This window comes from Phodopus roborovskii, unplaced genomic scaffold (assembly GCF_943737965.1).
Source record: "Phodopus roborovskii unplaced genomic scaffold, PHOROB, whole genome shotgun sequence".
Taxonomy (NCBI): Eukaryota; Metazoa; Chordata; class Mammalia; order Rodentia; family Cricetidae; genus Phodopus; species Phodopus roborovskii.
The window spans coordinates 39530670-39544579 of record NW_026126407.1 but is presented as its reverse complement, the minus strand read 5'-3'; positions in this window follow the sequence as shown (position 1 = coordinate 39544579).

Genomic DNA, 13910 nt, shown 5'->3' with positions numbered 1-13910 from the left:
TCAACAGTAGTTTAGAGGGAAGGCAAATCCCATGACACAGTCTCTTGAGGGGTATATTGTCTACTTTTATTGTTTTTATGCATTATTATTTAACATGCATGTTTTAGTTTCATCATATTAAAAAAGAAAGTTATTTTCAAGCTATATGTGCAAAATACAGTGGTAGCAATTCCACTGCAAAATGTGAAATAATATTTACCCCTGTAGTTGTTTCCAACAAAGTATATGGGCAAACTTTTTTTTAACTAAGGAGACAGAGGTTAGTAAAGAGGTAAACATTTCACATTCATGGGACAGTTTCCCCAACAAAGAATTACCTAGCCAGGATATCACTGTCACTGAGATGAAAAAATAGATCTGTGCCACATTTTGCAGTAGTGAGTAGTGTATACACAATAGGCATCTATTGATCATTGGTTGGTAAATATAAATTCATGTTGATTTATTGATTGTATTTCATAGGCATTTATAAATGAGAATGTATTTGTCTTCTCAAATGTGAATCCTATATGCATATGGACAAAGTGGTGATTCATAAAGCCACTGTTAATGATCTTGAATGGAAAGAAAAGTGTCTACTTTTTTTTTAGGGCTAAATGCCATTATAAGAGGTGGAGAAACTATGATCATATTTGGAAGTATCCTTTATTTTATTGTATTTTTTTGTTTTTAGCAGGATTTCTTAGCTGGCTTCAAATTCACAATCTGCCTGCCTACGGTTTACTGGGATTTTTAGGCATATACTACCATTCCATACCATAACAAACCAATCTCATTGTAGAGTGGTGATTTACCATATTATTTTCTATAACAAAATGTTGTATCCACACCTTTACAATCAGTGAAAAGTATTTTATATTTTAATTTTTACTAGACATTTCTGACTGAATAGTACTGTAGATCATAGGTTGGGCAGCAAAGCAATAAAACAGTCCTTGTTTTACAAAAATAATGAGGCAGACAAACATGAGGAATACTTTAGTAACCTGACACTCTACTTTGTTTGGGTTATGCATACCCCTCCTCTTTTAATAATGTAGTTGACAGCCTAGTTCTCTACCTGCACCTGTGTGCGCACACATACACACACCACCCCCTACCACCATCAATGTACTTAGCAACCTTGGACTCGCACATGCTTCAAACTACAAAAATACCTCTAACAACAGGACAGTCTTCTCTTTTGCTAAAACTAGACAGACAGTTGCTATTCAAATATATTCTCAATGTAAAGAATGGATAAATTTATGGAGCCCAACCTGGCTTTGGGTATCTGCAGAATAAGGGAAAACATTGTTCTCAAATTTACTTTAAGAGGAGACCTCCTATTTCTAATCTTTTGTCTATTTTATATGTATATGATCGAAATCAGGTGTATTTGGGAAGGTACATATGTAACAGTGAAATGATTTAGTGATCTAACCCCTCCATCAGATCTGAGAGCTAATATAACTACACTTCCTAGTAATGAAACTCCTCCTTCTCGAGGGAGGGAGGGCTTGGGGGGAGGGAGGGAGGGAGGGAGAGGGAACTGGGATCGACATGTAAAATAAAAAAAAAAAAAAAAAAAAAAAAAGAACGCTTTGACTCCAAAATTTAAGTTGAAGAACAAGTTACTGGGGAAAAGTATTTCTATTTTTGTTTCCACAGAAAATGAAAAGATGTGGATTCCTTCCAGACTAATGTGGTTTGATCACACCAGACCGCCTGAAACAGAGTACAAGCTGATCCTACATTCCAAACAGCTGGACAAAACAGCCCTACAGACTACAGCTAGGATATCTGAATCTTCTTCGAATCCCCCAAGACAGCGCCCCTTACCAGCAGGAAGTAGTTTGGAAAGAACGACGCCCAAATTCCCAAATATTGTGTATAAATGTTTGTTTTCATTTAATTGGACTTTGTTATATAAAATTAAATAAAAAATACTCTATATGCATAAAAAAAAAAAAAAGAAACTCCTCCTTCTCTTGAACTTCATAAAAGGAAGTACCAAATACTCAGTGACCTTCATTACCTTAACTAGTGTGGCTCAAAGTCCCCTCCAGAGTATTCTCTTCTGTATTTCTTTGCTCTACATAAAAATTACCTAGCTAATTTCCAATTTATGTTGGTATTTATTTCATGGATAATATACAACAGCCTTGAAGCAAGTCCACACAGTGCCCAGACTACCTGACACAGTAGAATTGAACATTGTACTAAACTATGTATATGCTATGTATGTATAAAACAAATCAAATTGTTATTAAATTTAAATGAACCAAAATTTATCAAGGTTATCTTTCCAGTAACACTGAGACCTGTATTGAATTAAAAATTAGAAGTCCAAGTAAAATCTCAAATTTCAAATTTATTAAGAGATATAAGTAAAAGTGTCAACCTTCTTGACTTATTGAATAATTCAGTCCTTTCTTCTTCAGATCAACTGCGTGCTAGTCCACTTTTCCACTTATAGATAACTACAAATCTCATCATCTTATTCTACATTCCTTTACTTTTTTTATACATTAGTATATATTATTATATAACCATATACTATGTTTTTCATAACAAAATTATGGGTTAGAATTACATTGCTTTTCTTGTATTTATCATTAATATTATATGACTGTATATATAATTACATCTTATAATATACTAACATATGTTGGACTCTTCTCTTATTTTATTTAACAGACTGTATTGCTTAGAATGAGTGTGCCATTTATATTTGGTAAACACTAATTTGTTTAAAAATAGTTTTGTATCTTCATATTAAAAGTTGAAAGTGGATGATATCAAGTGCGAATTTCAAATAAGCCTTACATTTGCAATTCCTTAAAGATACAGCTATTTGAGTTCTTCCAATCAAAACATTTTATATCTTTAAATATTAACCTATTTTAAATGAATGATACTAACTTAGGAACCTTTTTAAAAAGGAGACTAAAATATAAGTTATCAGAAGAGGGAATTTTTTGTTAAATGATTTTGGGGACAGTAAAGGACATTTTCCTGGTTTTTGTCCTTTTTCTCAAAGGGGTGCCTAAGCCATTAAAAATTGCTATTATTCTTGATGTCTGGGAGGAAGTTTCACACAATTGCATTCCACACGAACATGATGGTAGCAGTAAAAATGTACATAATAGGAATGGGTTCCCTTTCATTTGTTTCTGGGATATTTGTTGGAAACATATATGAAAGCTTAGAAAGTCACTAGTATTTGATGCAATAAAATAATTTAAAGCCACGGTGAGGATTTTCTCTAGACTTGTGTTCTTATGGAAAGGATCAGCAGATGAAAACTTAAATCACTTTACACAAAATTGTTACCCAAATTAAAATGTCCAGTCCTCTAGTTCTTGGCTTGGTCTTACTAATTTTAAGCTTTTGCATGGCATTTTGCAGAAGTTTTGGACACCATGGTTGCACTCCGGTCTTGTCATGATTACCACTGATGCTGTGTTGCATTCTTTTGTCAATATGGTTGTTTTGAGTCAAGCCTATAGCACACTTGGGTATCATCTCCATGACAACTTGTTTACAAGGGCTGAAACACATTCTGAAAATTCAAGGTTAGCTTCTCCTTTGTTGCTGTTTTGATGTTTTTGGCAATCATAATAATGTGCCTAGAAGACTTGATTTAAATAGCCTCATGGCAGGCTGAGCCAAAATAAAACTCTACACAAAATGTGCTTTCATTATCTCCATTAAAAAGAGAGAATTCAAAAACACTTTAATCAGAAACATCAGTTATAACTCCCTTTCATATTCCAGAACAACAGTCCTCTTGGTGCACTTTGGAATCATATCACGGGAAATAGGGTTTAAGCCTTTAAATCTTTTGAAGCAATCATTTCCTTGTGCATATGTTCTGACTTACATGAAGAATTTGGTTTGTTTTAAACTACCATTGTACTTAAGTGAAAAATGAACAGTTTAGTACCTGTGCTAAATCTCTTCACCCTCCAAGAAGATGATCTTTGGCATTCTGAAAATGTACTATTTTTCCAATATTATACAAATTATATTTATCCAAAAATAATTATAATGCAACTCTGGTGGCAATGGTAGTCTAGTGGAATGCTTAATACCATTGTAAATTTTTTTTTCTTTTAGGTGGGAAAGGAACTGTCATTCTGTTTGTTTGTTTGTTTCTTAAAATAAGTCCTATTTTAAAGGGATTATAAATCTACAGGCCCTTCAAATAAATTTGCACTAAATAGTGCACAGTGAAAACAATAACATTTTATTTTCCTTGCTTTATATAACATCTTTATAGAGCCTCAAGAAATTTTGAATAATTCAACACAACTTCTAAACCTGGAACACAACATCCAGTACTATTCTATTATTAAAAGTATCATCATGTAGAACAGTATTGATCTGCAAATATAATAAGGGACCTATTAGCATAAAGGTGGTGATTTAGGCATAGCAGAAGAAAGATTTTAATATGCACAGGTGCATTTAGATTTAGCATTACTAATATGGGAGTGACAGAATGGTGATCAACATATATCTCTTCCCTTATGACAATTCTTGACCCAAATATTCCCTGTCCTTCCCTAACCAAGACAGAATGTGTTATGTATATCAAACAAGCGGCACTGGATTTTGCAATAATTGCTCTACTTTCTGTTCTCACCTATAGACTGTCATCACCATGTCTGATAGAATAATGCTTGTTACAAACAATATCTAATTTCATCATGGTTGATGATGTCTCCAGCATGTTATTATCTGCATCTCCTCACCCACAGTGACTCTTTTGGTGATTTTTATATTTATTATTTCCACAGCTGACTTATGTGACATTTTACTTTCTTTGTACTGGGTGAGTGAATACAAAAAGCAGCCTCTTGTTCCTCCAGTATAGATCACATGCACTTAAAGCTGTATTTTACAAGTATTAGCCATACAAGCATGATAAGCAGAGTTTAAATCTCTATTGTTTACATAAATGCTAGGCAGACATGGACATCTGCTTACAACACCAGCATGTATGAGGAAAAATCAGAGGAACCCCTGAATAGACTGGCTAGCTAGAATGGCTTAACCAGAAAACCTTTGGCTCAAGTGAAAGATATCTACCTCATACACATATTGGAGAGGAATAAGAGTCCCTTGAGGTTCATGATGACTTGGATGCGTATAAACACACACATGTATCTGCACATGTACAAACTTGTAAAGATAATTACACATATACCTACATACATGAAATCACACACAAACATACACACACACACACACACACACACACACACATACACACACACACACACAGTTTCCTTTCAATTCTTCTGACAAATATTTTGATTATACAACTCAAATGCAATTTTATTGAATATTGTCTCTATTAAAGACAAAAGGACTTTATTGGTTTTTTAAAACAGAAACTTAGGCTGGGGAATTCTATTTACAGAGTTCTGTTTTCACTTCATGTTTACCTGTTGTCTTAGCTTCTCTTTTTCCAGCTACTTTCACCATCCCCTTGTGAATGAGAAGAAGGAAGAATTTGGTATCTGTAGTACTGTAAATTTCCTTCATGACTCTCAATTTCAAGTCAGAATTTTTCAGAAACCCTACATCTTTCATATATATATATGTATATATATATATATGCATGCACATATATGTAAATGCATATGTATATGTATGAATAGCACACACATACATATTCAGTATACAAGGTATGTTTTAGAAAAATATTATAAATGATGCATTTTATTACATAATGAATACTTTCAATTATCTTTTGTGCCAAGATTGAAGTAACATATGAATGACCTCAATTTAAATGAAAAAAAAAATGCTTTTATTAATTTACTTCCAACATGCAACAAGCAGAGACAAATAAAATCCTACAGAGTAGCACGCAGGTGATTTTTCATTACAAATTATGGGCTTGGTCCTGAAATAAACAGTAAAGGACAATGCTTTCCCTTAGTGGATATGTATTAAACTAGATGCACCTACTGCCAATGGTGTTATAGGAACTGAACTGCAAAAATCATTATATGTTATCAACAATGCAATTAAGAAACAACATGCGTCTACCATCATTTAAACTCGCCATTTACTTTAATTAAGCTCACACTGTGAAATCTTATTTTTTTTTCTTTTGAAACATAGAATTTAAGACATTTTGATCCAGGTATTAGAAACCAAGTTAATTTAATTCTTCCATATTTTAGAGAGCAGGAACATTGGAAGAACAGAATAGAGAAATTGTGAGATTACTATATATAAATATCAGACCTCTAAAATTATTGCTGTTAATTTCAGCAATCTGCAGTAAAAATAAACAATGAAAGAGAGAAAGAGATGAAAAAAATAATAATGAAGACCAGTATCCAAATTCTTCAGTGTTAATGCCTAACAGTTTTCTTTGCCCAAAACAATTAACAAGCCATGCATCATTGGAGCTCTAGGTTAAGGGAATATCTCTCCATGGGAAATGTGCTCCCAAAGTTCTTTCCTGCACCAGGGATACATCCTGATTCCACTGTCAGAGGTTCCCTTAGACTGCCCAGACCTTCTACTAACTGAGACCCATGTTCAGGGGTTCTGATTCAGTCCAATTCTGGTTTCCCAGCTATCAATCTCGGGGCCCATTAGCTCCCCATTGTTCAGGTCAGATGTCAATGTGGGTGTCTGTAGCCTCATTTTGCCCCTATTTTCTTATCACTCCTCCCTCTCTTCATCTGGATTCCAGGAGTTCAGCTCAGTGTTTAGCTGTGGGTGTCTGATTCATGAAATTCTACTTTTCCTCTAACATCAAAACATTCTAGCTCTTGACTCCAAATTAAACTCTTCAGTTAATTTTTGATTAGGTTAATTTTTGATTAGCCTTTTGTATTAAAATTTAAAATTTATATTTGTAAGACAGAAACTGATGCCCCTACATCATAAGTTAAGACACCATAGTCCTTTATTCTTTTGGCGAATATGCTTATTGGAAAATGAGAAAATCAAGAAAATTCTCACCTTACTTGCTATGCAAACAGGCTCTTGAAACAAACTCCCCCCAAAACCCAAACAAACAAACAAACAAATAAAAAACCCCACAAATTTCCTTAAGTTGATCAACCCATTGGAAGCTATAAAACTTTAAATCTTCATATCAGAGACAAGAACGTAATGATCAAATGAAGAATCCATGGAGATAGAACAGACAACCAAATCTTACACATGGAAGGGCATAAAAATTAATTAATGTTATTTATGAACATCCCTGAAAGATGGAAGTATAAAGATCAACTGAAAAATTTATACATGAAATACTGGCTCCCAAATGGTTATAGTGATTGTCAATCAGCAATAATAGGATTGCTGTAAGGAAATGTCCTTTCTGATATAAGCAAAGATAGAAATGAAAATCAAAATGAAAACGTGGCTAACAAGAAGAAATACCCAGATTCATAAATGTAGTCTGTAGAGGAAAGTATCTCAGGAACCCCAAAGAGAAATGTGAGTATTAAGTGTGTCATTAAGAATATGTAGTTCATTCATTGTACAAATCTAAGATTGATGCATATTTATGTTATAGGAAACACTGTACATATTTAAAAAATTGTTTTCAGTTACTTTCAATATTGTATTTCAGGAACCAACCAAGGTTACCACCATTAATTTTAAGATAATTGTATCAACATGAAGAAATAATTCCTATTTTTTTCCTCCAACAAATTGCATTCAGAAATAAAATTGTTGAGGCCTGAAAAAAATGCTTCCCCTGAAATTAATTAATATGAGCTATGAAAAATGGGTTAATGCCCTGAGTTGGGAAGAAAAGAAAAATTTAGTAGTTTAGGATAATTAATTCTAAAATGTTATATACATTTAAGGGACTGTTTATATATGCCAATAATATTTTGCCTGTCTCCCAAACAGTAAGATGTTGGATTTCTTACTTATTTTCTTAGTTTAACCATAACATTATTACACAGAATCCTCTAAACACAGAGTTCACTATTGTCAGCATATGCTTTCCTAATTTTATCAATTCAGATATTTTATTTTTACTAGAACATAATTTGAATCTCAGAAAGTATCAGCTTGTTAATTTACTTTTAATGCGTTGTTTTAGATTACCTGCTTAAAAATGCCTATGAATCATCATTTGTTTACTAGTCAATTTTAAAATATGCGTTAATTGGTGTTATTTTTAAAAAAATTATGCATTAAGTCAGAGCTGGCAATATTTGTGGTTCAGATGGAGTACAGTCATAAGAGGGAGAGATGGTAGATAATAAACAAATAGGAGACAAATCCTGTAATTAGAGATTTCTGCATGAGCAAAGAAGGAGGAAGTAGAAAGTATGTCCTCAATTAAATATAGAAGTAGAGGGTTGTAAAAATATTTCCTGGCAGCCCCCCAATTCATTTTTACAGGAAGATTTTGAAGTTGTTATTTCCTCCTTTGGAAAGATAATTTTAATAGTTTTCCTTTTACTATTTGAATTATAACATTTGCATGATTGAAAATGGTATCAGTGAGGATTGAAAAGAAACAGAGGATGTAAAATCTGTTCATAATACAAGCTTTGAAAAAGAAAATTTAAGTTGAAAGTACAAGAAAAATAGGGTAAATAGGTCTACTAACTTGAATACAACGTAAGACGAAATTTTGGTCAGTTTAAGAAGTCTTTATTTATTTCTATAGTTAGTAAGTATATTTACATAGTCATTTTATTTCCTAAGCTTCAGGATGCAGAACCCTAAGCATTTTCATGACCAGGTATAAGAAACAGCTATAGCTGAGAATGTACCTCAAATAGTAGACTGCTTGTCTAAAGTGAAGTAAGCCCTGGATTTGATCCACAGCAGCACATAAATGATATATGTGGATGGTGACAGAACCTGGTCATCAGAAAGGTTCAAGGCTAATCTCTGCAGCAAACCAATTTGAAGTAGGAAGAGACCATGTGTCAAAGCAATTAAAACAAAATATCAATAGGGAGACTTCATTGAAGGAAAACATGGACAATAATTTGTTTGGATTGCTGCTGAAAGCAGGACAGACCACAGAACACATCTCCCAGTAACTTATAGCATGCAAAAGTAGACAAAGGTGTAACCATCCCAGAGAGCCTACAGGTCACTCTTTAGTTTACAAATAACCCAACCTGCTTGGTGCAAAGATAGGCAAATGAGGGAATCACTGACGAGCATCTTTGAGCCTTGTGTTCTGGCTAAATGCAAACTGTCTTACAAACAATTTTACCATGAGGTGTTCTAGCAATGCATCTGAAATTTGTCAATAATTAAAGTATATGACATGCAACATGTATTATCTATGCATGAAACTGAATGTAAGCAATGAATGTTGTCTTTGAAGGTGTCAGGAAGACAACGGACTTGTCAATAGCACAAATAAATAAGTTCAAGTAAATTAAAGAGAAATATGTTTAAAGAATAAAAAGAAAGTGTGCTGATGAGCCATCTAATAAATAATATACCAAACAGGTGTAATGTATAAAAAGGAAACAAGTAGAAATTTTCTAGTGGAATTTAGGGTAGCTAAGTAAAACTAACAAAAAGTCATAGATGACTCAATAGTAGGTCACATTTTTAAAAAATAATGAAATTGATCAATGCAAATACTAAAACCAATTTTTAAAAGAAATAAATGCCAGCAAAATGTAGAATAGTGAAAACAGTGGAATACATCGATATTAACTGACATAAACGTAGTTGTAACAAAATGATAGGACCACAACAGGGATCTGTCTGTCTGTATGTATGTCTACACACACACAAACACACACACACACACACACATTACTTTTCACAGTTATTCTAATAAATGAAGCAACTTAAGGAACAAAGTCTCATTTTAGTTCAGTACTGAGGCATGTAATATGATGATTCTAGGATGCTAAAGGAATTGATCTCTTTATATCCAGAGTTGGGAAGCAGTAAATGATTAAGACAGATTTGCACTTTGTTAGATTTTTAGGAATCCAGTTATGAAATGATTCTCCCTTCATTCAAGGGCAGCTCTTTTTGCTTCATTCACACAACCTAAAAACTCTCATAGTCATTCCCAGAGGCTGTCTCCTAGCTGATCCCTGATTTTCTCAACTAACATAAATTTACCCAATGCAACATAGAAAAGTACCCCACTTTCCAAATTATATGAAACATTCTCCTTTTCCTCAAACCCAGCAAATCACAACAAGATGAGAACAAAGATATCAGTACCTAATCACATCACAAAATTAAAATACGTGGGTATAGTGACAGTCCTCGCAAAATAGAAATGGCCCACCATGTATGGACAGCTGAGTACTAATCAGAAATGAGAGGATAGGCTATAACTAGGGAACCATGCTTGAATTGCAGAGAAGCAACAAAACCAAATAAGAAAGTTACCTTTCACAAGTGAAGGAAATATGAACACATGCATGAATAAATACTGTGAGCATGTGTCCCCTGCAGAACAGCCATGGAAATTCAGCACCATGACTTAAAAGAGTAAGTTTGTCTAAATGGAATAGAAACTTTAAAATAGAGCTACAGATTTCACTATTTGCCTGAAATTGTTGTCTGAAAAATATATGGAGCGTTATGTTTGAAACTGTGTATTACACATATAAGAAACAATATATATCAGCAGGTCAAGGAAACAAAGGCATACAGCAATAGAGTGGATGATGACTGATGGTAATTCAAGCAGATATAAAAGCTGTCCATTTAAATTGCTCTCTCAAATGCTGAAAACAGTCTGCTCTTCATTCTTTGACCTGTCCAATCCATATTGCCAAAATAGTGTTCGGAGCACAAATTCACCTCATTTGACCTCAGGACCTGTGTGATTTCTGTCGCCTCTCCATGAGCTGGCAGTAAAGGCTTCAGAATTGCTGGGTTACATATATATTTTATAGGAAATGTTCATATGTGTGAAATTCAGTCATACCACTCATATACATATGTGAATGAGAGTGGGTATGTTAAAAGGGATTGGAACCAGAACTTTGTATATGCCAGGGAAGTGTTCACTGAGTTTCATCTCCTCCTTATTTTTTTTACATTTCCTTAGAGACTGGATTTCCATAAATTTCCCTGGCAACATTGTACAAAATCAATAACTTCAATTGAGTCCCTCCTGCTTCAGCTTATGAAGTAGAAGATATTATCTGCCTGTAATATCAGGTACAAATCATGAGATATGTATGGTTTTCATTTTACATTTCTGAAATTAACATAATTTCATAATTTTCTCTTTAAGTTTCCTCCTCTCCACCTCGGCTATGCATCCACATCCTGCTCCACTTAACTTCCTGGCCTCTGGCATATAAATGTATATGTGTGTGTATACACACACACACACACACACACACACACACACACACACACACACGTGTGTGTGTGTGTTTGTTTATATATGTGTATGCATGTGGATATATATATATAAAATAATCTTATTGAAGTAGTAAATCAGTCACACCATTCCCACTGGAGAAGAGTTATTCTCAAGAGGGCTGAGTATGTTAATTATTATATTTGTGTTAATTATGCACAAATTTAAATGTTCAGTCATTTATTTACCTCAATATTTAATTTTTTATCCATTAAAATATATAGTTTTCTTAGTTATTGTTTTTCTAAATTCCTTGTTAATTGAGGATTTGTATATAGTCATCACGAGAAATAAAATATTTGGCAAGTACCATCCAAATGTACTGTGTTTCTCAGAATAATGTGTGAGCTCCAGAATAAATTGGAGACAGACATTACAAATTGTACCCAGCCTGAAGCCTGGGTACACTGACAAGTATTTGGTACAGCTTCACATTGCAAGGTGTAATGCTGTGTAATCCTTTTGAAGTCAAATAGCCTATGTTGATTAAGCTGTGCCTGATTCCTAAGGAAAGGAATGCTAGAGTGTATTCTATTGAGGCTGTGAAAACGTCTCTATAGTGTGATAGGCAAAAGAAAAAGATGAGCAGTAAAGAACAATTTCAGTAGAATCTGAACTTGTGTTTTAATGGCTTTCAATGATTTTTCTCAAGATAAAGAACATTTCTATAGTAGTCACTCAGAAGGTGATAAGGGAATATATATATATATATATATATATATATATATATATATATATATATTTCAGAGTTCATACTATTTGAATACAATTAAATATACTTTCATTTTACCACAACTTAGTGAAATTTTATTTTATTTTAGTCATTCCAAGGAACATGAGATATTCCAGGACTATGTATTTGTTAGATCTGCCAATAAAAGCAGGGTGAAGCCAACTAACAGGTAAAAACAATGATACCTTTTACAGATAACAAATGTTTGCATATTTTGAATAGAAGCATTTATAAAAGTCAATCCATCTGAGGCATGGAAAGATAAAGCATCAAATGTATAAAATGGGTTCTCTGTTTGGCTTAACTACCATGGCAATACATAGTAAATGAAGAGAACATAAAAGATAGAAAAATTAAACACAAGAAGAATTTGCTTTTTTGGCTTAAGATTGACACTAAGCAGGGAATTCTGCCTCCCAGGGGATATTTGGCAACATGTAGAAGAATCTTTGTTTTCACAAGTGGAGATGGCTGTAAGACAGCCTCTCACAACAAAGAAGTGTGTGATCCAAAATGACAATAATTTTAAGGGTGGAAAAGCTTGTCCCAGTATATCCCAAATGTTTAAGAATACATTTAGGGTTTTTTAAAATATATTTCATCTGTCTGTGATTGCTTACCAAAATAACATTGTGTTAAATGTGGAAAATCCTCCATTTTTTGTTGGAACGACAACCACATAGGATTGGCTGACATTCAAAAGCCAGATCCAATTATAACTTTTGTGAAGGTTAAATTTCTTTCAACTTCATCCAAATCAAGATGGGATTCATCTGGAGAGATTACAAATTCTGGCCATTCTCTGGCATGCTTCCTTATCTGTTAGAGAATATATAACAAATGCTGGTCAGCAGTATATCCCCTGTTGATTTATTCTCTTCCTTTTCCTCAACTCATTTTCTCCAGGCTGATAGAAGTAAAGCAGAGACAGACAGGTTGTGTATAAGAAAGGGAGAAGGAGTTGGAAAGAAACTGAAAAGCTAATTCACTCTGATGCCAGACATCACCAAACACAGTGTGCCAGGCCTCCAAGGAGTGTCCTTTAGAATGCTGACAGCATTGGCTCCTAGCAATGTCTTTGATAGAGTGAATTAAGTTTCACTGGGATTGATATGTAAAATAAGTTTGTTTCTAAATTAAAAAAAAAAATCTTAAAAAAAGTTTCACTCTGATTTTGAAGGCAATTGTAACTGTCCCAAAACTGTTTTCCATTACGATAGGCATTTTTGTTTTTAAATTTGCATTTCTACAGAATATATGGGATTGTCAAACTATGATGCATTGTCTAACAGTGGCAATATTTGTATAAGGTATGTGTGTTACTGGTGGTGTCATAATGCCAACTGAAACATAGAAATATGTGAGGAAGTGAAAAACCTTACTTAATTTTTATTATGCCAGAGAATATAATAATTGGATATACTTTGGATAGTGTTATAATTAAATAAGTTAGAATATTCTTTTATCTATGTAATAATTTTTATGATTATTATAGCTGTATCTTCTGCAATCTGTCACAGTTACATGATATAACTAAGACAGTCCCATTTATATTGCAAAATATAATAGTCAAGGCTTCCACTTTGTAGTGTAGCCTTTTTTTTTCTCACAAAGTTATTTGGTCTTTGTCAAGTTTGTAGTAAGCATTCTCAACTTCTTCACATGGTCCAAAAGAGCCTAGGAGTCAAATAGCCCTAATCCTCTTTAGGGGTAATTTACCTCCACCAAACTGACTTTGTCTATTTTATAGGAGAGCATGAAAACCTCTAGGTCAAGCTCAATCAGACATGCCACCAGAGCCTCTTCCACAGCATCCTCAACAGG